The following is a 26,640-nucleotide window of genomic DNA, read 5'->3' as shown; positions in this document are numbered from 1 at the left end:
TTCTGTAGCACCCATTTGCCTGCATTTGACCCAGATCCCCTGAACCTTTCTTGTCTACGTATCTGTCCAAATGTCTTTCAAAAGTTATAACTATACTTATCTCAACCACCTCTTTTGGCAGCTCATTCCCTCCACCCACTTTCTGATGTAAAAAAAATTGCCCCTCAGAACCCCTTTAAATATTTCCTTTCTCATCTTCAACCTGTACTTTCTCACTTCCGACTCCCCAAACCTAGGAATTTACCCAATCAATGTCTCTCATAGATTTTTAATGCAAGATCATTCCTCAGCCTTCTTCACTTCAGAGAAAGTGGTCCAAGCCAATTTAATTTCTCCCTACAATTCAAGCCCTCCAATCCAGGTAACATTCCTGTGAACCTATTTGGCATCCTGTCTTACTTCATCACACCCTTCCAATAGTGCGATGACTTGAACTGCACGCAATACTCCAGCTGTGGTGTCACTAACAAAAGTGTACAACTATAATGTGATTTGCCAATGCCTGGGCCAGTGAAGGCAAGCATACCAGCTCACCACTCTCAGTAGGTGTAGCCACTTTCTGGGAATCATTCACTTGCACCCCAAGGTTCACTCCTGCCATTCCCTCAGCATGCCCTGGCCTGGTTCTATTTTCCAAGATGCATCTCTTCACTGGTATCAGAGTACAATTTAAATGTAGACATGCAGCACAGTAACAGACCCATGAACTTGTACTGCCTAATTAACCTACGACCTGCAGTACGTTTTGAATGGTGGGAGGAAACCCATGCAGACATGCGGAGAACATACAAACTCCTTACATAGTGGGATTCGAACCCTGGTCCTGAACAGTGTTGCGCTAACCATGTCACCCATCAAATATTCCCTTGCCCACCCATCAAGTTGAACCAGATTCTGCTGTAACCCAAGGCTATCCTTCTTCTTTGTCCACCATACCACCAATTGTATTCATCATTCACAAACTTATACTAATCATTCCACCATATTTATGGTGAATAGTGGGGATAAAACAGCAATAATTCCTGCAGCACCCCAGTAGTCACACGACTCCAGTCTGAAAAGCAACTCTTCACTGCCACCATATGAATAAAGACCACAGTTCATGCTACCAGCCATAGAGGGGCTGAGACCGATGAGAAATTCCTCAGATGGAGGAGTGATTACAAAGGCCCACAGTGGCAGCAATGGTAATGTGGTGACATGCACTGTGTACGTCACTGGTCCACCCACTGATGACCCGCTCCCCAGTAACTCTTCCCCTTTGTGACCCGGTCATAAATGTCAACCTTCCTCCCTGTCCTTCATTCGAGCACATGGAATCGGGCCAGCTACAATTTAAAGTGTATTAAAGGCTATCGTTTCTCAATCACTGTCTTTGGAGTTATTTACAGAGCATATCAGGTGTTACATGGAGACTGAATAATAACAATGTAGTATTGGAAATGTATAGATAGAGCACCAAGGATATGAAAGTACTTTGAACAGTTTCTTTTGTAAATAATTTGTGAATAAAGTATATTTTTTTTGATAATAAAATATTTGCATATACTGTATATGCAAATCATTTCTCCTCCAACTCTCACAGGGAATTATTTAAGGAATCAAAAATATTCTTTTAAAAGTTATACTGGACACCTTTTGACATACAGGTCCTTCTGGGCCACGAGCCCATGTCGCCTCAAATGCACCATTAACCTACAAACCCAGTAAGTTTTTCAAGGGTGGGAGGAAACTGAAGCACCCAGGAAAATCCATACAATGAGCATGCACAAATTTCATACAGCAGAGCCAGGTTTGAACCCGGGCTGCTGGCCCTGTTATAACTTTGTGCTAACTGTACCAAACGTTTCCACCAGCGTTGTCTCCGCTCCATCCTCAACATCCATTGGAGCGCTTTCATCCCTAACGTCGAAGTACTCGAGATGGCAGAGGTCGACAGCATCGAGTCCACGCTGCTGAAGATCCAGCTGCGCTGAGTGGGTCACGTCTCCAGAATGGAGGACCATCGCCTTCCCAAGATCGTGTTATATGGCGAGCTCTCCACTGGCCACCGTGACAGAGGTGCACCAAAGAAAAGGTACAAGGGCTGCCTAAAGAAATCTCTTGGTGCCTACCACATTGACCACCACCAGTGGGCTGATATCGCCTCAAACCGTGCATCTTGGCGCCTCACAGTTCGGCGGGCAGCAACCTCCTTTGAAGAAGACCGCAGAGCCCACCTCACTGACAAAAGGCAAAGGAGGAAAAACCCAACACCCAACCCCAACCAACCAATTTTCCCTTGCAGCCGCTGCAACCGTGTCTGCCTGTCCCGCATCGGACTTGTCAGCCACAATCGAGCCTGCAGCTGACGTGGACTTTTACCCCCTCCATAAATCTTCATCCGTGAAGCCAAGCCAAAGAAGACCACCCCCATCTTGCCCCAGTGAAGAGAAAAGCATTCCACCAAGTTTCAGAATGCAAGCCGTCAGAAGATGATCCAACAGACAGAATCCTCTGTACAAGAGATCCCAGCATCATTTCTCCAGGAGGGATCAAATATCATCTTGCTGGCACAGTTGAGTGATGACATGCACATGAAAATCTCAGTGGTGGGCACAGAGTGGATCTCATGTCCCTCAATGAGGGCGAGAGTGCAAAAGGCCAAAGACCCAGAATTGGGGGAAGTGCTTTCACATTTAAAAAAGAGGGAGTCCCCACTCACTGAGAAAATACCACAACCCCAAAACAATATCCAAGAAATGTGTAAATTTCAGTGAACCTACACTGTGTCTAAAAATTCAAACCTTGAAATAACAGGAGTGTGCATTGCAGAAAGAACGACAGGGCTTTTTTGAGACAGCAACAATAGCAAATTTTGCCCCTTGTATGAGAACCTTCCATTTCCATTCAGGAGATGGCATCTTGAGCCAATCTGTACCGTTTCCATGTGCACACATTAATGCAAGGCTAAGGGGAGTGCTTAACTTTCAAGGTCCAATTAACAATGGGTCTTCAACACATAATGTTTCATTAATACAAGTGGAGGATATTCAGTGAGGATGTTCTGATGATCAAAACTACCACTGTAGCATAACGAACATCTAAAATACAAGTGAAAACAATGCTGGAGAAATTCAGCAGATCAAACTACATACTTTGTACAGCAAAGATAAAGATACGTTATCAACATTTTGGGCTTGAGCCCTTCACGGCATGAGAAAAATGTAGCCAGGTGCCTGAACAAAATGGTGGTGGGGAGGGGCAGGAAGACAAGCACAGTCCCGTAGGCAGGAAGTAATAGGTGGATAAGGGATAGAGGGCACCACAGAAAACAGGGGGAGATGGATCAGCTCTGTAATGGAGAGGGAAAGGGGTGGAGAGCTGGAGGAAAGGAGACAGAGGGATAGGGAAGAGAGGGCGAACAGACAGTGGTTGAACAGAAATGGGAAATCGGTGTTGATGCCATCCGGTTGGAGAGTGGCCAGACGGAATATTAGGTATTGCTCCTCCATTTTACGGGTGGCCTTTGTTTGGCAGTGCACGAGGTCATGGAGAGACATGTCAGCACAGCGAAGAATGTAAACTAAAATGCAAGGTTTTCCAACTTAAGAATGACCTTGTGGCAGTGATGGGGAGCCTCCTTGTTGAGCAACTACAGCCTTTCCACGAAAGGTACTTCCATTATGATGTCAGACAGGCAGTTCCAGGGATGGAGGTTTAGAAAAGAAAGGCCTGAATTTAAAAAATCTTCCAGGAGTCCAGGGCATATTTGATCATTTCAGATACATTTTTGAAGTGATGCTCCCAACAAAATTCAAGGAACAGCTGTGTTGGTTCTTTATCATCCAAAATGTTCCATATTGAATTTCAACTGGAAGTGGGGGAGGGTGTGCTTAAGGATAAGATTTTTGAAGGAGAGCAGTCTTAAATGTAATTGGGTCTGGTCGTGTGAGAATGGTAGGGTGATGCTTTAATTGTATGGGGGAATTGTGTTATTGTGCTTGATAAGTGCATACATCCAGTCAAGAGGAAATGTTCTCCCCAGTGAGTAGATTTTTACTTTGCTTCACTTAAAGAACAAGTCCCAGAATGTCAACTTTTCATTAACAAGCAGATGATCATGTTTCACCAACTACACTTAAAATGGATCATGCATTCGTGTTTCTTGTCTCATATATTGACAATGCAGTGATCATGGTTGTTTTGTGAGCAGGCCAGTAGTCACCTTGTACATGGTAACACAAGCAAGATGCAGTGCAAAAGGTCAGAGTTACAGGGAGAGATCAGTTGGTACAGAGCAAAGGCAACATCATTTTCATATTTTGAGGTTTATTCGGCAATCTGATAACTGCAAGGAGCAGTCAGAGAATCTTACTCTGTCTTCCTGACAGAATAGGGTTAAGGAGCATGTGGCTGGAGTGGGATGTCATTTAATACGTTAGCAGCTTTTGCCAAGGTAGTCACAGTTACAGATGGAATGGACGGAGAGGAGGGGTTTGTGTGAAGGACTGAGCCATGTTCACAACCTTCTGCAGTTACTTGCGGTCTTCAGCAGAGCAGTTCCCATCCCACGCAGTGATGCACCCTCACAGGATGCTTTCAATAGTGCACCTGAAGAGGTTCAGGGACGCAGGTGGCAGAATGAATTTCAAGGAGATCTAGGCACTGCTTTCGCAGTCATTGCATCGATGTGGGTGAACAAGGTCACACTTACCCCATGGATCGTAAAACTCTCTACTCTCTCCACTTCCTCTAGAAATCAATAAACAGCTCCTTGGCCTTAGTGACATTCAGGGAGAATCAGAATTTATTGACATGATCAAGTCACGGAATTTATTGCTTTGCGGTAGAGTCACAGTGCAAATATTGATGTAAACTCCCTTACAAAATAAAAACGGTGGAAGAAAAAGTCAAAGGCAGTGTCTGCGGTTCATTGTTCATTCATGAATCTGACGGCAGTGGAAAAATATCAGTCCTTGTGCCATTGAGTGCTTGTCTTCAGACCTATGTACCTTCCCCCCCCCCACGGTAACAGGGTAAAAAGGACATGGCCTGGGTGGTTGGGATCCTTGAGGATAGAGGCTGCATTCTGGAGACACCACCTCTGGAAGATGTACCCGAAGGAGTGAAGACTACTGCTGCCCATGATGTCACAGGCAGAGTTAACAACTCTCCAGAGTTTTTCTTGTCATGAGTGTTAGCACCTCCATTCCAGACACGGTGCAACCAGTCAGAATGCTCTCCACAATACTCCTGTAGATGTTTTTGAGAGTCTTCAGTGACATACCAAATCTCCTCACAATGTAGAGTCACTAGCGAGCCTTCTTCATGATTGCATCAACGTGGAGGCTCCAGGGCAGATCCTTGGAGGTGTTGACCCCCAGCAATTTGAAGTTCTTGACACTCTCCACCCCTAAGCCCTCAATGAGGACTGGTTTGAGTTCTTCTAACTTCCTTCTTAAGTCCACAATTATCTTTGGTTTTGCTAACACAGAGTGTTACCATGGCTGTTTATCACAGTGTTCAGTCCCTCCAGCGCCAGCCTGGAGTGTGACACCACTCAACGAGCTAATCTCTCTCCTCCTTGCCATTTCTGCCAACAATCATGGTAACATCAGCAAATTTGTATTGGATTTGTGTCTAGCCACAGTCATGGGTGCAGAGTGATGAGGCAGTGGGCTAAGCATACATCCAAAATGTGTGCATATCTTGATCATCAGTAAGGAGGAGACGTTGATTCCAATTCGTACTCTGGTCCTCCGATGTGGAAGTCGAGGATCCAGTTGCAGAGAGGCGTGCCGAGGTTCAGGGTTTGGAACTCGTTGACCAGCACTCAGGGAATAATGGTATTGAAAAGCTGAGCTGTAGTCGACGAAGAGCAGTCGTATGTATGAATTGCTTCTTTCTCAGTAATCCAGAGCTGAGTGGAGAGACAGAGATATTACGTCTGCTGTAGAGCAATTCCTGAAATGGTGTGATGATAGGCAAATTGCAGTGAGCCCAGTCCTTTGTTTAGGTAGGCATTTATTCTGGTCCTGAATAACCTCTCAAAGCATTTCATCACAGTAGATGTTAGTGCTATTGGGCAAAAGTCATTGAGGCAGCTCACCTTGCTCATCTTAGGCCCCAGGATGATTAATTGCCCTTTTGAAGCAGGTGGAAACCTCTGACTACAGCAATGAGATTGCAAAATGTCCGTTGGTTGGTTGGCACAGATTTTCAGTACCTTGCCAAGTACACAGTCAGACTTTACCCTCTTGCATGATGTTCTGACATTGACCTCAGAGACAGCCTTTGCAGGGATTCTAGTAGGCACTGTTGAATACTCCCCGAAGTAGGCAGAGGTGGTGTTCGCTCTCACTTTGTAGGCTGTAATGGCCTGCTGTACCTGGTACGTATTGGTCTCTGCCTCAAGCTTCCTCTGGAATTGCCTCTGTCGCAGGCTGTACCTGAACTTCTTGTAGACATCTGGATCCCCGGCCTCAAATGTCCTTGATCTTGCCCTCAGTAGGTTGCAAATCATCTGATGCATCCAAGGCTTCTGGTTGGGGAACTTGTCCACGCAAGACTGGATGAAGTCAGTGATGTCTGAGAATAAGTTCGTGAATATGGCCCAGACCACCGATTCAAAGCAATCCTGCAGGCTCTTCTCCGCTTCCCTCAACCATACTTTTGCCATTTTCACTACTGGTGCTCTGGCCCTCTGTCTCTATTTGTACACCGGGAGTAGAAGTACAGCCAGGTAATCAGAAGTGGAGTCATGGGATGGCATAGTTGGCATTCTCCATGGTGGTGTAGCAGTGGTTGAGTGTGTTGGCTCCTCTCATCTTGAGGTGGTGTGTTGGGATAGTTTGTTAGAGACTTCTTCAGGCTGGCCTGATTGAAGTCCCCTACAATGATCAGGAAGCCATCAGGATGTTCTGTCTCATGGCTGTTTATCACAGTGCTCAGTCCCTCCAGCGCCAGCCTGACGTTAGCCTGGAGTAGAATGTACATTGCAACCAGGATGATAGCAGTGAACTTCCTCGGCAGGTAGAATGGGCAGCACTTGTTTGCCAGGTGTTCTAGGTCGAGGGAGCAGGACTGGGACATAACTGTCACATTTATGCTCCACAATGAACTGATAATGACTCAAAGCCACCTCCCCTGGTTTTTTCTGCCACTGGTATCCAGGCAACGCAGCGAAGGGTGTAGCCCACGGGCTGTAGCACTGTGTCGGAAGTACCCTCATTAAGCCATGTTTCTGTGAAGCACCTCACATAGCATACCCTGTCGTCTCTCTGATTTAATCTGCCTTGGAGCCCCCCACCCCCCCCCCCCCCAGCATTGTACGTTGGCCAGGAGGATGGTCGGGAGTGGAAGCCTCCGGGTTGTTATCTTGGCATCAAGCCGCAATTCCCTATCTCGCTTCTGTATTTAATTTCATTGTTGTAGGGTGGTCCTGCTTATGGCCAGTGGTGTCACTGTAAATGTATAGATAGAATTGGAGCAGTGTTTGGCCATGCAGTTGTAAATGTATAGGGAGTCGGTTTAGAGGTCAGTTTCAGATTAACCAGTTTTTCAGAGTTACCTGTAATAAAGGGGAAATATGGTGCATGTTTTTTCCCCAAATTGTAATGAAACAAAAAAGAACAAGAGGAAACAAAGGCTACAGACCAGAGTTCAAGCCCCTGTCAACATGGCCAATAACATGCTCCACTGCTATCTGGTTACTCTCCAACCAGCGAGCAAAAGCACACAACAGTCAGGGTTTAATCAGATGAAAGCCAAGATACTCAGCTCATGGAAAGGAACTAAGGCAGCTTCATTCAGTACTTCTGATTTTATTTGTGTGTCCCTGAACAAAGCCATGGCTAAATATTTATTGAAACACAAACATCATCAGCACCTTTTCCCCAGAACAGAAAATTCTAATTATGAGAAACCCAGTGCCATTCATTTCAATGCAAACTCTTCCTTCTGGATGAGAAGAAGGCAAGTTTGCTGCAGGAAGATTGAAATGAGAGGAACTGGCCAAGTTTCTCTCAATGCAACCTCCACAAGAGGAGTACAACAGTACATTTACCACAGAGTTTTCGAAAGTGCACCCTGCAACACTCAGGTTGGACGAGGTATCATTCAACAATTACAGACTCCTTACCCAGAAGTAAAACTGACTTAGTTCAGATGATCAATAAGAACTTTAATTTCCACCTTCCCAAAGACCACTCCTAACATTGTAAGCAATTCTCTGTATTCACATAACGGAAAAACAAACAATATTTCCATTTAAATAATGCCTCTAGCCAAGCATCTTGCGAAGCTTAATGACACACAACCATGTTTGGAAACATGGGGCAGAGGAGGTTTAGAAAGAATCTTCACAGGAGAGACAGAGAGACAGGAGAAATAGGAGATATTTTAAGATGCAATTCCTAATCCTGAACCTGAAGCGGCTGAACCACCTTTCACCCATATACCATTTCCTCCAGTTCTTGTCTCACTGATCTCACTGGAAAAAGCCTGCTTGCATTTACTCCATCTATAACCTTTATAATTTTGTAAAACTCTAGCAAATCTCTCCTCATTCTCCAACACTCAAGGGAATAGAGTCCTAACCTGTTTAATGTTTCCTTTAACTCAGCTCCTTAGATCTCAGCAATATCATTTGTCAATCTCCTCTGCACTCTTTCAATCTTATTGATATCTTTCCTGTCAGTAGGTGACCAAACTTGTATACAATACTCTAAGCTTGACCTCAATGTCATGTACAACTTCAATAAAACATCCCAATATTTTGATTTGTGAAGGTCAAAATGTCAAAAGCTCTCTTTATGATCCTATGAAAGTGAAGGCACTTTCATGAAATTAATGTATCTGTATTCCCAAATTCCTCTGCTCCACTGCACTCCTCAGTGCCCAGCATTTATCATGCAAGTCCTATCCTGGTTTCTCCTCCAAAACGACAACATTTCACACTTGACTGCATCTAACTTTTTTGCAGCCTGCTTTCCCAACTGGTCCAGATCCCACTGCGAAGCATATCATCCACTCTCTGGCTTCTCCTGCAAAGCCAATGTTCAATCCAATGCACTACCCCATCATGAATCAGAGACTGAACCTTCATGATCAATCTCCCATGTTGATGCTGCATGGCCTGCTGAGTTTCTCTTGCACTTTTGTGTATGGCACAAAAATCACCGCATCTGCAAACTTTCCTGTTCAACTGCCACACAGGACCTTGTCACAGGCCTTACTAATGTCCATGTAGATAACATTCACTGTCTTTTGTGTCAGATTATATCATATTTTATATTGTATATAGATAAATTTTTGAAGGAAATAGATAGTGTGGGTCACAAACAAACACTTCATAAAACAGATCTCATTTACAGTGCCTATAGAGACTTGGACATGCTGTGGAGTAGTGGATTATTGTTTTGAAAGGAACAGATGAATGGACTCAGAAGTTTGGGTCCGGTGCCGCGATCTGTTTGGTTGCAGTTTGCTCTTCTAAGAAGGTCATGTGGTTTTGCAAGGTGACAGAGTGAGAGAGTGAGAGAACTGATTTTTGCAGTCATGGCAAGCTGGCAGCTTGAAACTGGGTTGTCAGTTCTGAGTTCAGCCTGTTGAAAAACTCTTGTGGTTCATACAAGAAGAAATGGCTGGCTAGAGTGTTTTCACCTGAAATAAGGGAAACAAAAGGACTCTGTATTGACCTGCAGAATAAGTTGTTATCATTTGGAAAATACTAATGGGGCAAATTTATTCGGTAAGACACTGAAGTGGCTGATCGGAGGGAATCAATTTGTATGTCCAATGAGCAACAAATCCCTCTCTGAAACTGACAAGAACCATCCTGAGTGGTAACCATTTAAGCACCAGAGCTTGGTGAAAATTCATAAAATGTTAAATTCTGTGCACAGTACAAGATTTGCTTGATACCGATGAACTTGGGAGGAGTGAAAAGTAAGATTGTACTGTAAATCAAAGAACTTTTCTGAACTTATGCACACATACACATGCACTTGGAATTAGAAGGAGGTTAAGTTAGGTTAAGTTAAATTAATAGTAATGTTAAAGTTTGATCCTGTTTTTAATCTTTTTAAATTAAAAACGACTTTAGTTTAATTAACTATTTGTCTTGGTGAATTTCTATTACTGCTGCTTGGGATTCTCTGGGCCTGTAACACTTTTCTTCATCAACTTTCCTGGTAACCTCCTCAAAAAATCTCTAACATTGGTTAGACATTGTGATAGTACAGATTATATCTGGCCCACCATCGCAGACTAGCTATTCTCCCCTCTGCACAGAGAATTTTATTGGCGACCAGATCGCTCTCAATTGGAGTAAAGGGGTACTGCATGGCGACCCTGAAAGTCCAGGGCATCATGTTCATAGACTTCAAACTATTAGTCCTTTCCCAAATGTGGGCCCCTGCTCTGTTGGGATTGGATTTTCAGTGCCAGTTTCAAACCATTTCCCTGCACTTTGGGGGTCCTCACGCTCTGCTCTCTGTCTTTAACCACTCCACCCTGGAAACCTCCTGCTAGCGGCATCCCGAGCCACCTGCCACCATGCCCCGGGGCCTCACCTGTAGTCTCTCCACCCTCTGAATTGCTCCACCAGCACTTTTCACAAATCTCACCCCTGACTGGAAGCCTGCAGCCACCAAATGCAGGCAATATAGTTATGAACACAGGAAATTAATCACAAGCGAGGTGCGCAGACTGCTGGATGAGGGCATTATCGAACCTAGCTTGAGTCCATGGAGGGCTCAGGTAGTGGTTGTTAAAAATGGGGAGAAGCCACGGACGGTGGTTGACTACAGTCAGACAATCAACCGCTACATGCTCCTGGACGCATACCCCCTTCCACGGATCACAGATGTGGTAAATCAGATTGCCCAATACCATGTATTTTCCACCATTGACTTACGTTTGGCCTAATATCAGCTCCCGATCTGCCGAGAAGACCGACCTTTCACGGCCTTCGAAGCGAATGGGCGGCTGTATCAATTCCTCAGGGTACCCTTTGGGGTCACAAATGGCGTTGCGGTCTTCCAGCAGGAAATGGACCGGATGGTTGACCAGAATGGGCTGACTGCTGCTTTCCTGTATCTGGATAATGTCACCATCTGCGGCCATGTCACGGAGGATAATGATGCCAAACTTGAGAAATTTTTTGAGACTGCAATTCGGCTGAACTTGACCTACAATTTCGACAAGTGTGTCTTCCGGGCCACTCGGCTCGCAATTCTGGGTTGTGTGGTGGAGAATGGGGTGCTCATGCAGGACCCCGACCGCATACATCTCCTCATCGACTTGCCCCCTACCCACACCCAGAAGGCACTCAGACGCTGCCTGGGATTTTTCTCTTACTATGCCCAATGGGTTCCACAGTATGCCAACAAGGCACGGCCACTCATCAAGACCACCTCCTTCCACCAGTCAACCGAAGCCAGAGCGGCCTTCGACCGCATCAAATCGGACATCGCTGTTGCAACGCTGCACACCATCAACGAGTCCATTCCATTCCAAGTCGAAAGCGACGCATTTGACTTTGCACTGGCAGCCACTTTGAACCAGGCCGGCCAGCCAGTAGCCTTCTTCTCCAGACCCTCCAGGGTCCTGAGAGCAGACACTCCTCTGTCGAGAAGGAGCCCCAGGTCATAGTTGAAGCAGTACGTTGTTGGAGACACTACCTCACTGGCAGACGCTTTATGCTGCTGACCGACCAACGCGCGATCTCCTTCATGTTTATCAATACCCAGCGAGGTAAGATCAAGAATGACAAAAATCGCCAGGTGGAGAATCAAGCTCTCTGCCTTTAATTATGACATACTCAATGACCCGCCAGATGCACTCTCCAGGGGGACTTGCGCCATCATACAACTGGACAGGCTGCAGAACCTCCATGAGGAGCTCTGTCATCCAGGGGTCACTAGGTTCGCGCACTTTGTCAAAGCTCACAACCTGCCCTACACTGTCGAGGAGATTCGCTCCATGACCCGAGCCTCTCCAGTGTGCACTGAGCACAAGCCCCATTTCTTCCATCTGGAGAACACCCACGTCATCAAAGCCACCCGCCTCTTTGAATGTTTCAGCATAGACTTCAAAGGGCCCCTACCATCGACCAACCGTAACACCTACATCCTTACAGCCATCGACGAGTACTCCTGCTTCCCGTTCGCTGTGCCCTGCTCGGACATGACTGCCTCCTCAGTTATAGAGGCCCTGCACAGCTTCTTCGCCATCTTCGGGTACCCCAGTTACATCCAGTGACGGGGTCCTCATTTATGAGCGCAGAGCTACAGTAGTACCTTCTGGAGCGTGGTATTCCTTCAAGCAGGACCACCAGCTATAACCCACGCAGTAATGGGCAAGTCGAAAGAGAGAATGCCACCGTCTGGAAAGCGGTTTCGCTTGCCCTCCGGTCCAAAGGTTTCCCCACCTCTCGCTGGCAGGATGTGCTCCCTAGTGCCCTACACTCCATCCGCTCCCTCCTATTCACCACGACCAATGCCACCACCCCCCATGAAATGATGTCCTCTTTCCTGAGGAAATCCGAGTCTGGTACAACCATACCGGAATGGCTCACGTTTCCTGGTCCAGTCCTTTTACGACGCCACATCCAGTACTCTAAGAACGACCCCTTAGTTGACCGAGTGACTCTGCTCCATGCGAACCTGCATTATGCCTACGTTGAGTACCTAGACGAACGGGAGGACACAGTCTCAGTAAGGGACCTAGCCCAAGCCGGATCAGGCGCAGCAGTGCCTTTAACCCAACCTCCCCCTATTCCTTCTCCCCCAGGTCATGTGCTTGAACAGAAGGACCAGCACCACCCCACAAGCTCAGGCCAGACCGTCGACAATGCCATTGGGGAATTGAGTGAAGCAGTGGCCACACCCTACGAGCCTGCTGGCGACCTCAATCCCGGCACCACGGCGGTCATGCCGGATGGCCAGGTCCCCTGAATGGTACAACCCCTAACCTCTATCCACCCCGGGGTCAGTTCTCAAAGAAGGGGTGAATGTGATAGTACAGATTCTCTCACCAATGTGTATATTTACAGATTGTAGTGTAGGATGACTGTGATTGGCTGAGAGTGTAGCCACAGCTACTGGCAGGTCTTAAAGGATTGCTCCTAGCCAGACCAGGTCATTCTGGACTGGTTGACCTACTTGTGATATGCTCCAGTCTTTTAATTAATAAAAGCCTTCGTTTGGATCAACAAGTCTTTGGTTCTTTCGATGCGCACTACAGACATGACCTACCATGCACAAAGCCATGTTGACTATCCCAAATCAATCCCTGTTTATCCAAAAAGTTTTATATCTGCTCCATTAAGACACCTTCCAATAACTTATCCACGACTGATGTCAAGCTCACCAGCCTATAATTTCCCAGATTATTCTTAGAACCTTAAATATTGGCAAGGCATTGGCTATTCAATAATTCTTTGGCACCTCACTGACATCTAAGGATGTTTTAGATGTATACCCAAGATGGCAGCTCATGCACTGGCAGTGGCTTCGAGGGGTTGCAGACTCTGGGAGAACAGCAGACAGTGCAGGGAATCAGAAATGTGGAGAACACCCCTGTAGAGAAGCATAGGGGATCATCTTACCGGAAGGTAACCACAGCAGCTGTCTCGTGACCTGCCAAAGGCCCACATAGGCCGAGGGCTATTGTTGACATGATCGAAGAACTCAGCACAGGCTGCTGGAGACTGGCTCATGGGAGCCAGTTATTAGAACCAAGATTCATGAGGGTGCTGAGGGCCTTTGGCACTGAAGGCTTCCTGATGGTATCAGAGGGTTGGATCTGGACCTCAGGTTGTCAACAGTTGGTAGGGGAGTCTGTGCAGCTGCAGGGGCTGTGGGAATGCTAGAGGCAAATCCATGGAACTCTCTGATGTCTGAAGGGACTCTGTTTTGCTCTTCTTACTGCAAGAGGAACTGGACAATACTCATGGCGGCTGTCTGCCTTACAGCAGACGAAAGGAAATTTTGTGCAATATTGAAGTCTACAATACACTTCTTGCTTTGATGTTGAAAGTAAAATTTTTATTCTGACGCCACCCAACCAGACCTCATCCTATATTTGGACTCATTATTACTTGTTATTTGACCAATGGCATTGTTGTCAGTGGATTTATACCTTGTGTTAGAAGCTAACTTGACGATGTATCACAAGTGCAGAGGGAACAGAGAATTGGACTAAGCACACAGCCCTCAGGTGACCCTGTGTTAATGGTCAGGGAGGAGAAGATGAATTTGCCAATTGGCGTCTGTTGATGAAGTTCAGGATCCCGTTGCAGAGGGATGAACAGATTCCCAGATCCAGGAGTTTGATGATTTGTTTTGCTGATTATGGTCTTGAACACCGAGCTGCTACAAATAGAACATTTCAGCACAGAAACAGGCCCCCCCTCAGCCCTTCTAGTCTGTGCTGAGCCTTCTTTTTTGCCCTGTCACACTGACCTGCACCCAGTCCATAGACCATGCCTTTCCCATCCATGCACCTGTCCAAATTCTTCTCCTTAGTGCCTTTCCATTTACCATGTATGACCTTTTTTGGTTTGCCCTTCCAAAATGCAACACCTCACATTTGCCTGATTTAAATTACATCTGCCCATTTTTCCAGCTGGTCAGATCCCTCCGCAAGCTTTGAAAACCTTCTTCGCTGTCCATAATACCCCCAATCTTAGCGTCATTGGCAAACTTTCCAATTTACCACATGATCATCCAGATGGTTCATGGAGATGACAAACAACAATGGTCCAAGCACTGATCCGTGAGGCACACCACTAGTCACAGGCCTCCAGTCTGAGAAGCAATTGTCCACCACTACTCTCTGGCTTCTCCCATCAAGCCGTTGTTGAATCCAGTTCACAACTTTACCATGAATACCTAGCGTCTGAACCTTCCTGACTAACCTCCCATGTGGGACCTCGAAAAACTCTACAAGAGTGGTTAAACATGACCTACCATGTACAAGCCATATTGACTATCCCTCATCAGCCATCCAAATAATTGTATATAATGATCTCTTAGAACACCTTCTAAAAATTCACCTGCTATTTACATCAGCCTCACCGGCCTATAAGCTACCTTCCAATTCTCCAGTACCAAGGCTAAGGACATTTTAAATACTTCTGCCAGAGCCCCTGCCCCTGAATGAACAACATTAAGAGCTCATGGTCCAGTTGAAGCAACACTGAATGAAGGGCCAGCAAGATTGTATCTGCCATTTGATTCAGCGTGACAATTGGCAAATTGAACTGGGTCCCGGTCCTTCCAGAGGCAAGAGGTGATTTGTTCCATAACTAATCTCTCAAAGCACTTCATCCCAGCAGATGCATGTGAGTGTCACTGACTGGGCACCAGTAGAATGGATGTCCCTTTGAAGCATCTGGGGACCTCCAAACTTAGCAGAGAAAAGTTGAAAATTTCTCCAAACCTCTAGCTAGTTGGTCTACACAGGATACAAGGTCGCAGCCAGGACCACCTTCTGGGCCAGATGTTTTCTGGGGATTCATCGTCCTAAAGACTCTGTGCTCCCATTTTCAGAGGCTAACATGAAAAGAGTTACCTGGGGCTGTGGGGGCTTGGGGTGGGGGGGGGGGGGGCGGGTGCATCATTGTTTGCCCTTCCAAAGCAAGCACAGTGGTGTCTTGGTTCGGTCCATTGACACTCGGACTCAGCAGCAAGTCTAGCTTAAGTGGAGAAGCATCATTGTGCCAGATAACTCTGCAGTCATCAGCAAAATCCAAGTACAATTTGAGCTAACAAGGTTTATAAGGCAAGAAATACTTAATCAAACTGTTTTTCAATAGTTTGTGTTAATCTGTCAGAACAAAGTTCATGACTTCAAAGATTTAGCATTGCTACGATATGCCAAAGCGATGTCCCACTGCTAACTCAGGAATTTTTTATTTTTTTTTTAAACACAACACAGTTGTTACTATCTAGAACACTGCTATTAAAAAGTTAATGTTGGGAAGATAATTGGGAGAGATTGAAGGATTTTTTCCCACCACATTGCTGCTGGCCATGTGTTCAAAATGCTTGCAATAAATGCAACATTCTTCTCTCCAAAAATCTTGAGCTACCTCATGTTGATAAGCAGAGTGAAGGCAAATACAACTGCCACGCATAGTCTGTTTGTTCTTCTGCTTGTCGACCAATTGAAAAAGGAAGTTGCAATGGAAAGGCAAAAGTCACACCAAAAATTCCTGGACTTTTGCAAGAGAATACCAGGTGCATTTAACCAGTTTCATTTGAGGTAAAGAACGTTGGTGAAGCTCCTCAGAGTTGATAAAGCCAAGGGAAAAAAGTTCCTGGATGGGCAAATACAAAATCAGAGAAAGCAGTGCAGAGACCAACATTTTTAAAATAGAGAATTAAAAAAAAATTTTTTTGACCAACTGATGAAAATAAAGTTAAAAGTTTATTCGATAAAGTTTGCTGCCAGAATTCTCGCTGGTCATCACCTTTGCAGGCATTCACTGACTCACGCAGCTTTAATTACACAAGCCAAACCTGGAAAGTCTGCCAAATGAAGGCTTTTACAGACATGCTTGGTCTTTTCGTTCTCCAGCAGCTGTTGACACACTGTCACTCCGATGTTAAGAGACAACAACCACTGCTGCAGGATTGTGGAAGGGGATTTCAAGAAAATGTCAGGGGTCTGAATTCCAATTCAAATGTAAAAATGTTGTATATATATGATGAGTAATTTTCAATTCAATATGGTCAGAAGTGTTTTGTTGACTATTGTACAATATTCAATTCTATTCTCAATATCTTGGCAATGAGGCAGCCCGTCCCTACATATGGTAAAACCAGGAGAGCATTCAGGCAAGAGATAACACACGTCAAAAAAATGTCGGACAATGGCCATCTCCAACAAGAGTCTACCCATCCACATGAGACATTCAATGGCATAAACTGCCAATTCCCCCACTTCAAGAAGCTGGAAATCCCAATGCACAAGAAACTAAATTTGCCAGCACCCCAACATGCCTACTTTCTGAGAGGTCGACAGAGCGCTGACGTATCATCAAATAGTCCATTGAACCTATACAGTTATACTTTGAACAGTATCATGGCCTGGTTTGGCAATTTGAGTGCCCAAGGATACCGAAGGTTGCAGAAAGTACCAAACAGTGTCCTTTGCCAGCTCTGAGCTCCCAGCCATTTAAGACAAGGCAGCCAATATCATCCCCATCACCCTGGTCACAACCTCTTCTGGCTACTCTCTTTGAAATGTACAAAAATCAGAAGATCAACATCCTTGGGTTCAAGAATAGTTTCAATTCAACTACTATCAGCACCCTTGAACCTTCCTGTACTAAACTAATCATAAACTATGCCTACATGACAAACAATTTGAACTTTTACAACACATTTTCCTCCTTTCGGGACCCAAACATGCCTTCATGGTGAAGCAGCAAATCACTTGCAATTCTTCCATCTTAACTCACAAATGTCATTTCCTTGATATTTCAGGAAGAAGCTGCAGATTAAGTAACCATTCTGCAGAACTCCACTGTTCAGTCAGTTGTCTGTTAACTCAGCGCCCCACATCACTGCCACTCCCACTTTACCATGTTCCAACACCAGTGGGTTTCTAACCATCTTTAACCAAGTGGTTTCACTTCAGACCACATAATTGGCATTTAACTGAGTCAGGGAAGAGAGCAATCTACTTTTTGTTTGTACTCCTTTTCTCTCTCCAGATTCCTTGCTACCTCAGTTTTGCACCATGCATTACATTATGCCAACAAACCCCAGCCTTTCTGTGGGGCAGTCTTGGCAAGTTCTGACAGTAGAATCTAAATGTCTACATTTACCTCTCCACAATACTGACCGACCTTGAGTATTTCCAGCCATGGTCATATATTACATCCAAATGCCTTTGATCTCTCCTCATTCATAACTTTTGATTCACACCTCCACTGAACAGACAAGTTGAGTTTTACATGCTTTCAATGCCTTCTTTCAGTTGGCACCATTGACTCCCCACCCTATTACAGACATTCCCTTTGCTCCCTCCACCCCTCTTCCTTCTCTACAATCTAAAGAACTCTTGTTTTCTTCATGTTCCTCATTCTGATGAAATATTAACTCCGTTTTCCTCTTTATAGAGGCTGCCAATCAGCTGAACATTTCCAGCAATTAGTGTTTTTATTTCAGAACTCAATGTAATTTCCCTCAGGTTGGCAGAAACTTATCCAAGTACGGCAAATTACTTTAAAGTTGTGGAGCACAATTTGCACAGCAATTGAGTGCAGATACTATCATACAATGGACATGGCGCAATGCACTCTCCCAAATGGTCCATATCCTCGGTTTTCTGCCTGTTCACATCTAAGTACCTCTTAAATACTGCAATCAGAACTGCTTCCACCTCTTCCACTAACATCTGCAACCCTGTGCAGAAAATACTTTCAACTTTTCTCCTCTCACCACTTGACATTTCAACCCTAGGAGAAAGATCTGCCATATCCATGCATTCCACTTTTTATATCGGCTCTCTTCCTCCACCTTCAATGCCCCAGAAAAAATAATCCAAGTTTCTCCAACCTCTGTTTCTAGCTCATACCCTCTCATCCAGGCACCATTTTGGTCAACCTTTTTGGTTCTCCCAAGCCTCCACATCCTTCCTGTATTAGGGTGACCAGAACACACAGTTCTCCAAATGTGGTGGGACCAGAGTTCTACACAGCTGCAATGTGACTTTTAGGTCCATCATCCTGACCAATGATGGCAAGCTTGTCAAGGGCCTTGGTCACCACCCTCACCTTCAAAGACGTACAGGGTTAGTCAGTGAATTGGTCACATGGATGCATTAGGAGCACATGAGCTTGTGGGCCAGAAGAGCCTGTTACCGGGGTTCATCGCTACATTTTTAAAATTGTGTCGCGATTTTCAGGGTAACTCTGGACATTCACCCCTATATCCTTCTGTGCATCCATGTACTGAAGGGTTCTACTGTTACTGCAAAATTTCTGCTTCAATTTAACCTCAAAGTGCAATACCTCACACTTGCCCTTAACTCCATCATCCACTTCACTGTCCATCTTTCAAACTGATCCGTATCTTGCCAAATCCTTTGTCAACCTCTTCACAATCTACCAATTCACCAATGTTTGCGTCTTCAGTCAATTTACCAACCAACTTTTTTGTCCAAATCATTTATATCCTTCACAATAGAAGTCCCAGAACAGACCTGTGCAGAACACCACTGGCCATGGGCCTCCAGTAACACCCCTCCGCCACTACCCTCAGTGATGTACAGCCAAATCAATCTTGAAGCCAATCTACCAAGACACCATGTGCCTTAATCTCCAGGATTAGCTGGCCATGAGGGACCTTGTCAAAAACATTATTAAAGTCCACGTATGTAACATCTACTGCCCTACTCTCAATCATCACCAACCAACTTTTCTGACCACATGCAAAAGCAGGAGGGAAAACAGAATGCTGATTTGGAGAGGAAGAGAATTAGGAATTATTAAATTACTTCAGGTCATACCTTTAAAAAAAAAGTTTGAAGCTTGGCACAGTAGTTTGGTTGATGAAAGCAACTCATTTGAGCCAGGTTTTGGTTTGATGGGGAATGCAGGGCGAGCACTGAATGATGGCCTTGCTCCTTTTACTGAGTCCCCTGGTTACTTGCTTCTTTTAAATGCCCTTTCTCTGCCATACCAGCAACAAGTGGAAGGGCCAAAGAGAGGGGAAAAAAATAATGTAGTCCGCCTTCAAAGCCATGGGCCTTGGCAAAAAGCAAGCACTGAACCAAACCTCAACAAACGCTGACATGCAGGCTTTCTGTTGACCTCTGGGCCAAGTTTGAGCCCTCCTTATTAGCACCCCATAGAGAGAGAGAACCTGCTGGAGGTGTCAATCCACACTCAGCCCTGCACAAGCAACCAATGAGGTGCATCCCTTTGCTGACCAGCTATCAAAAACAGCAAATGTCTGATATGCCAAAACACTGCAAAATAACATTAGTTGAATGTAAAAAAAATTTAAAGCCCCCAAAAAATTATTAAGTTAACACAGCATTTAAAAAAACCCTTTCAAATAAACTCAGTAAAATAAAACCTTAAAACTCCAACACTAACTTTAATCCCCAGCAGGTCAGCAGCCAGTTGAGAAACCTTCGTATCAGCTCATGGCTGGTGCAGGTTTTTTTCTCCAGCAGGCACCCCTCTGCAATCAGCAGGGAATTGAGAGGGATCCACTCCAGGACAGCAACTCCAAAAAGAGTTCAATCTTAGCCTTCAGAGAAAAGAAGGAGAGCAACACTCAGCAGCAGGTTTGGAACTTCTGCGCCCAGGCTTGTGTGAGGTGCAATCAAAATCTTGCCGACTGTCTTGTCAGGAAAGTCACCAGCAGTTGTGTGGAGTCACTGGCATTACAGTGCAAAATACAGCCCAGCACAATGATTTGTGTGCACCGACATTCATTGAACAAGCACGAGAGAAACAAAACAAACCATTCAGATTCCAAGCTTTCAAGGAACTGCAAGTAAATGGAAAAATCAAACTCCAAATTATATTTAGTCTGCATTAACATGAAGAATTAAAGATTCATCAGTGAATATCTCAAGGAACCAACACAGGAAAATGTTGCACTGAGTGGATTACATGTTAAACAGATTGTACTTTGAGCCAACAGCAAGGCAACGTATACAGGCCTTGCATATATTCAGAAGCTAAATGTCACAAAGGCCATGATGGACCATCAGTGAATGGACAAAGTTAACCGGAATAAGCCAAATGGAAAGAGTAATTGATTTATTCCTCCCTGAAGTTGCAAAGTTCAGACTTCTTTAGTATCATGCAAGATAGAAACACACATCATTTGTGTGTTCAGGAGATGTGTTTTATTCAGACTAAGAGGGGGCTGTTCAATTTTTCCCACATCAGCTGATGTCACCAAGTTCAAGCAAAGGTATCCTTGGAGCAAATCAACAGCAAGAACCTTTGATCATTTCCCTCAAAAGCACCAATGACAAAGAAAAACATTTTTGCATTACCTTTACATCTCAGAAACAGCAAATTATGAATAAATAACTGACCCTCACTGAGCAAGCCAGATATTTTCCACAGAAACAGTCCCACAAATTACAGTAGGAGCAGCAACCAGTATTCTCTTCCTCCAACCAGTTCTACAACTGGAGCCATCAGAATATTGAAATAATCCTAAGAATAGATTCTTTAAGAAACTAACAGCCTCAAAAATTCAGCATCCAGAAAGAGTTCCAAGCTGCTAATTCAGAAGCAGATGCTGCCTGGCCCACTGAGCCCATCAAACAGTCCAATGCTTGCTCCTAGATTCCAGGATCTACAATTCTTGTGTTTCACTATCATGAGCCATCAACTCCAGACATTTACAGAAGAGCTTTGCTCTCAATTTAAACACAATGTTTGTTCCATTCCAAGAAGGGTACTTCCCTTTCTGAGCTGGATCAGCTGACAGTAGTTAGCAATGAATCCATTTTTTTGAAAGTGAAAACTAATGAATTACAGTTTAGGTGAAGCAGAATCCACAGGACAAGCAAAAGACAGGAAATTGCAGATGCTGGAATCTGGAACAATCTGCTGGATAAGCAGTTATTTTTTAATTTCAACTTAAACTTTTATTCATAATAAAATAACAGACATACACACAGCCAAGCCTTTTAACATTCATATTTATTTGTACAGTCTGTTATTGTGTACTGTAGCAGTAACCATTTAGTGAACCAATGTGACAAATACAGTTCCCTTCCCCCTGCCTCGTCCTGGGTAACTACCCCTGTTATACGAGGGGCTTCTCCAGTGCTCTCAGGAGGACGGCACTGGACTTTGGTCCATCCGCACAAAGCCTCAAGTGAGCTGCACCAATCCTCGGTGACTCCCTCAGAACTCCTGCAGCCTGGAATGTGCATTCCCACACTGAGATCTCCGTGTCCACAGGCTTTGGGCAGACCAAAGAATGCCTTTCACGGAGTTGATGATCTTCCAGCAGTTCTAGATGCCTGACTCTGTACATCTCCAGGTGCAGTCCATAAAACAGAGAGTCCTCTGTCACGCTGCTGCCGGGGATGAACCGTGACAAGAACCCTTGGACCCTTCTCCATGATCTCAGCAAATCCACAGGCTGCAAAGAGAGGTGTGACTGCCTCCTCTCCACTACAGTGGACTTGGAGACGACGTGCATTGGAGACTATTTATCTTTAAATTTAAAGATACATGTTAACAGGCCCTTCCAACCCACACCCCCCAAATGCACCTATGTAACCAATTAAACCACTAACCCTGTACATCATTGGAATGTTGGAAGAAACTGGTGCACTCGAAGGAACCCCACACAGACACATGCAGAACAAAGAAACTCCTGAGAGACAACAGCAGATTCAAACCCAGGTCACTGGCACTGTATTGCACTGACTTCAACCCCAATCAGGTCACCCATATTCTATGGGCATAGGAAGGATCTGACCAGAAAGGGTTCTGCACTGACTTCAACCCCAATCAGGTCACCCATATTCTATTGGCACAGGAAGGATCTGACCAGGAAGGGTTCTCTCACCACCAGCTAGGCCAGGTCCTGACGCTTATTAGTGAGCCCTGGTGATGAGGCATTACATCAGATGACCAGTACAGTCTGCTCAGGGAACCTCCCCCACGGTCCACCTTAAATTAATTGCACCAACATGTCAGTTAATGAAATTGGAAAAACATCCTTATTTCTTGAGACAATTTTAGATGACGTTTAAAAGCAGAACAAAATCTCCAAAATATTAAAATAAATAAGTAATCACTTTGGATTCAACCACAGCTGAAATGCAAATTATTTTATAAATACACCCCTTCAGCCTTGCCTTCACTCCAATTAAGTGGTCCCAACAGAAATCTTTTAACAAAGATCGGTCATCAACTTCAGTTAGTACCAACGCAGCGGAGCAGAGAGAAATGCAATCTCTTGCTTACATTGAACAAACCAATAACTATCAAAACAGAAGGAAAAGGTACATGTACGTTCAGACAATGCAAATCTCACCCCAGCTCCAACACAAGTGATTTTTGTTTTCATTCTTCAATTCTGGACTCAGCAGCCTTCATCAAAACACCAACAAAAAGGATTACAAATTGAGGAAGATTTCTCTTTCACAAACAATTTGTATTCACACAACCCCATTAAAAACAGGAAGCACTTCATATGAGTGCGAACATGAGACACTAAGCCACTAGAGTTTTTGAGGCAGGTGGAAAAAAAGCTCGACGAGATGTTAGGTTACAAGGAGCATAATTTCTTCAATTTAAAAAAAAACAATGGAATTAAAATAAATCTAAGGAGGTATTTCTGAGCTTTTGGTTCATATAAAAGGAAGACAAACCACCTAATGCAAATCAAAGGAAGTTATGGATGGCTTTGAGACCAGAAAGGCAAAAAATTTAGATTGAGGGAAAAGGACAGGGTCATCATCCAGCTGGAAGTGGTGACAGTGATAGGGAGGGATGAGACTCTTGGAGCAATGATTAATAAGTGGGTGACCTGAAAGGAAGCCGAGATAAGTCAGCAGGTAGAGGAGTTAGAAGACAGCAACATTGCATCGAGCAGTAACCTGGGTCCCCAGTCAGTTGCCCCGGCAACGAGGATCTCTGTGGTGGTTATGCTGGTAGTCCACATTAATCGCTCCACTCATCAGACATATTCATTCCTGATCAAGAATACCAGGTGGACAATTTGAATGTGCTCAAAGCAAAAAGCTTTTTAGCATCGTGCCAACTAGATTTAGACGATACTCATTTTTATTTGAAGCCTTCTCATAAGATTTAATAGGTTAACATTTATAATAAGTTATTAAGATTGCAATCAAATTCTAATGACAAAATTAAAAGGGCCTGTGAAGAGTAACTTCAGTTACATCTTCCAGAGGAATCATGGGAGAAGATTTTTGGACTGGTTAATTCCTCTTCAATATGTGCTCCTCATTCTTTGATTCAGTTTAAAGTGGTTCATTGGGCTCATGTGTCGAAAGACAAATTGGCCTGTATTTTTTTCTAATGTTAGTCCTATTTGTGATAGATGTAAATTGGAAGTGGTTTCTCTCACTCATATTTCTGTCTTGCCCCATGTTGGAGAGGTATTGGATAGATATTTTTAAGACTGTCACCTATACTGGATATCAGTTTGCAACCTAACCCATTGGCTGCTCTTTTTGGAATTATAGTTCCAGAAGTGGGACAAATTCCCACTTCCACACAGCGGGTTGTAGACTTTCCTAAATTGTTGGCTGGAAGAGCAATCTTATTTCATTGGAAATATTCTAATCCACCTACTCAGAGGCTCTCTCAAATTCTACCATGTTTAAGTTTAGAGAAAATTAGGAGTCGTACATTTGATACTTCTGTTAAATTTGACGAGACTTGTCAACCTTTTATAAATTATTTTCACACGACTTAGTAGAATTATTTTCCATTCTGGACTATATTTAATTTTATTTCTTTGTTGGTGAAAACCAAACAATTAATTTTTATGAATAAATTCTCAGGATAGGCTGCCCAGTCATTTTTTTCTTTTTTCTTAGATTAGGTGGGGTTTTATATTTTTTTTTCTTCTTTGTTTGACGATTTCACTTGGAGCAGATGAGAACATATTCTTTAACTGTTGTGCAATGCAATATGTTATATCATGTGATGTCATTGTGAATAGTTTTCCCTTTTTGATTATATACTCCTATTCTCCTCATGTATTGTTTACCTACAATACAATTAATAAAACTGAAAAAAATGAAGGAAAGGAATAAGCATCATCCTCACTGACTCAGAGGAATCTCTGGTCCATGCCTGCCCATTAAGGGAGCAGCATTCAGGATAATGATGAGAACCTCAAGTCCCCGGTTCAAGAGCACATAGTTGCCCTGGAGAATCGCAAAAGAGCACCACAGCTCATGAACTGCCCGCCCCAAAACTATGCAAGGCTGCCCCATTGGCCTCATCAGTTGTCTCAGAACTAACAATGTCAAAGTGGAAGAAGGCCATTACAGATCCCAGGGGACTGCCCCAGAAGTTGACATCAAACCTCCTTCAGCAGAGAGTCAACGTTTTCCCTGCATCCTCTTTCAAAGTTCAGAAGTCAATTTTCTTGTGAAATGGTGAACGTGCAATCTTGTAGAGTACGCGCTATGCGAGCGTGGAGAAGAATGACATCAAAGCCTTGGAAAATTAGACTGATTTAATGCTTTGGCCATCACACTTATATGGGCCCCTGGCTCTGACATCTGGGCCTGGTATCATTGGAGCGCCAGCTCGGATTGGCCAACATTCCTGTCAGAGATCCCCAACTTCCCACTGTGGAGGTCATTTGGGACAACGGCTGGTGCCACCCCCAGGTCCACGAGTTCATCAGCCATTTTGCGGGCCAGTCCGTGTCTCCGCGGGCAGGCCACTACATTTCCCCCCGCACATGCAGAGAACGAAGACTACAAATCCGGAATTATAAACCAATCTACAGGGCAAGGAAATAAATTTCTCACATCTGCTGCAATCTTTCCTCTCTGCTTCTTCCTAGCCATTTCAGCATTTTTATCAAGGGGTCTTGCTTCCAATAATTAGACCGAAAATAAAGCCTGCAGGCTCAGCTGCACCTTGGAGGCATGAAAAGTCAATTTCAATTTCCCATGGCAATAGTGAGGGTTTTTTCCTTCTTCTGAAGTAGGTCAAGGAAAAAGCTGAAGCATCAATTTAACCAAACTACCTGAAGGAACCTTTTAGCGGGCACAACTTCAAGATTAAAGGCCGTCCACTTAGAACAGAGATGCAGAGAAATCTGTGGAATTTGTTGCCACAGGCAGTTGTGGTGGTCAAGTCATTGGGTATATTTAATACATTGATTGATAGGTTCTTGATTAGCCAGGGCATCAAAGATTATGGGGAGAAGGCTGGGCAGTGGGGCTGAGTAGGAAAATGGATCAGCTCATGACTAAATGGTGGGGCAGGCTCAATGGGCTGAATAGCCCTTTTCTGCTCCTATATCTTATGATATTTCTCTTTTCACCCATCTTTTCATGGTGAAGCTGGAATGCAATTCCTCATTACAATCTCTTCCACCCACACAGCGATGAATCCAGTTTCAACCAATGGTCAGTCCAGATTCTTTTGCCACACAAAAACATCCAAATTCCTTGATGGGGTTGTCCTGAAGCTGAGCATCAAACCAAAAAAGAAAATTCAGGCTGGGGGAATCAGCCACATACAAGGAAAGTATTTTCAATGAAAACAACCCTTCAGGAGGCATGTTACAAATAGCAAAAATATAACATCAAAATATTAGCCCATGACTTTACCCAAACATACTAAATGACTGAAGGTTGACTGAGGAACCAAGTGTGGAGAAGTTGCCACTACCATTGGTCATACAAGAGTAGGCCCTCATTTACAACAATGGATTTCATTTTACACACAAGTGCACAGGGGGAGGATGACATTGGCTGCCTTTGACAGCACTAATTTTATTTTTTGTTCCATTGAATAGACAAAAGGATTTCTTTTGCAATCTTTTCAACTGCCAACACGTCAGCCATACAAAAGCGAGAGGGCTAGAAAATAGGGGATTTTTTCAAAAATTTAATCTCAATTGTACAGAATCTCATTTCTGTTTGAAGAAACAT

The 26,640-nt window shown here is 44.3% G+C and overlaps 1 protein-coding gene across 14 annotated transcripts in view; it reads right to left on the bottom strand.

Annotated features, from left to right (window-relative positions):
• The window catches only part of LOC138753859 (alpha-(1,6)-fucosyltransferase), an 852,902-nt gene that overhangs the window by 802,571 nt on the left and 23,691 nt on the right, over positions 1–26,640 (bottom strand). Inside the window, exon 1 of one of the 14 annotated variants that reach the window (XM_069917366.1) lies at positions 12,550–12,570. The exons of the other annotated variants lie outside the window; for them this stretch is intronic. The gene's annotated coding sequence lies outside the window, so the exon portion shown is untranslated. Of the gene's footprint in view, positions 1–12,549; positions 12,571–26,640 lie in introns of those variants that run through there. 14 annotated transcript variants of the gene reach the window in all.

This window comes from Narcine bancroftii, chromosome 2 (genome assembly GCF_036971445.1).
Source record: "Narcine bancroftii isolate sNarBan1 chromosome 2, sNarBan1.hap1, whole genome shotgun sequence".
In the NCBI taxonomy this organism is placed as follows: Eukaryota; Metazoa; Chordata; class Chondrichthyes; order Torpediniformes; family Narcinidae; genus Narcine; species Narcine bancroftii.
This window is presented reverse-complemented; position numbering and strand designations above follow the sequence as displayed.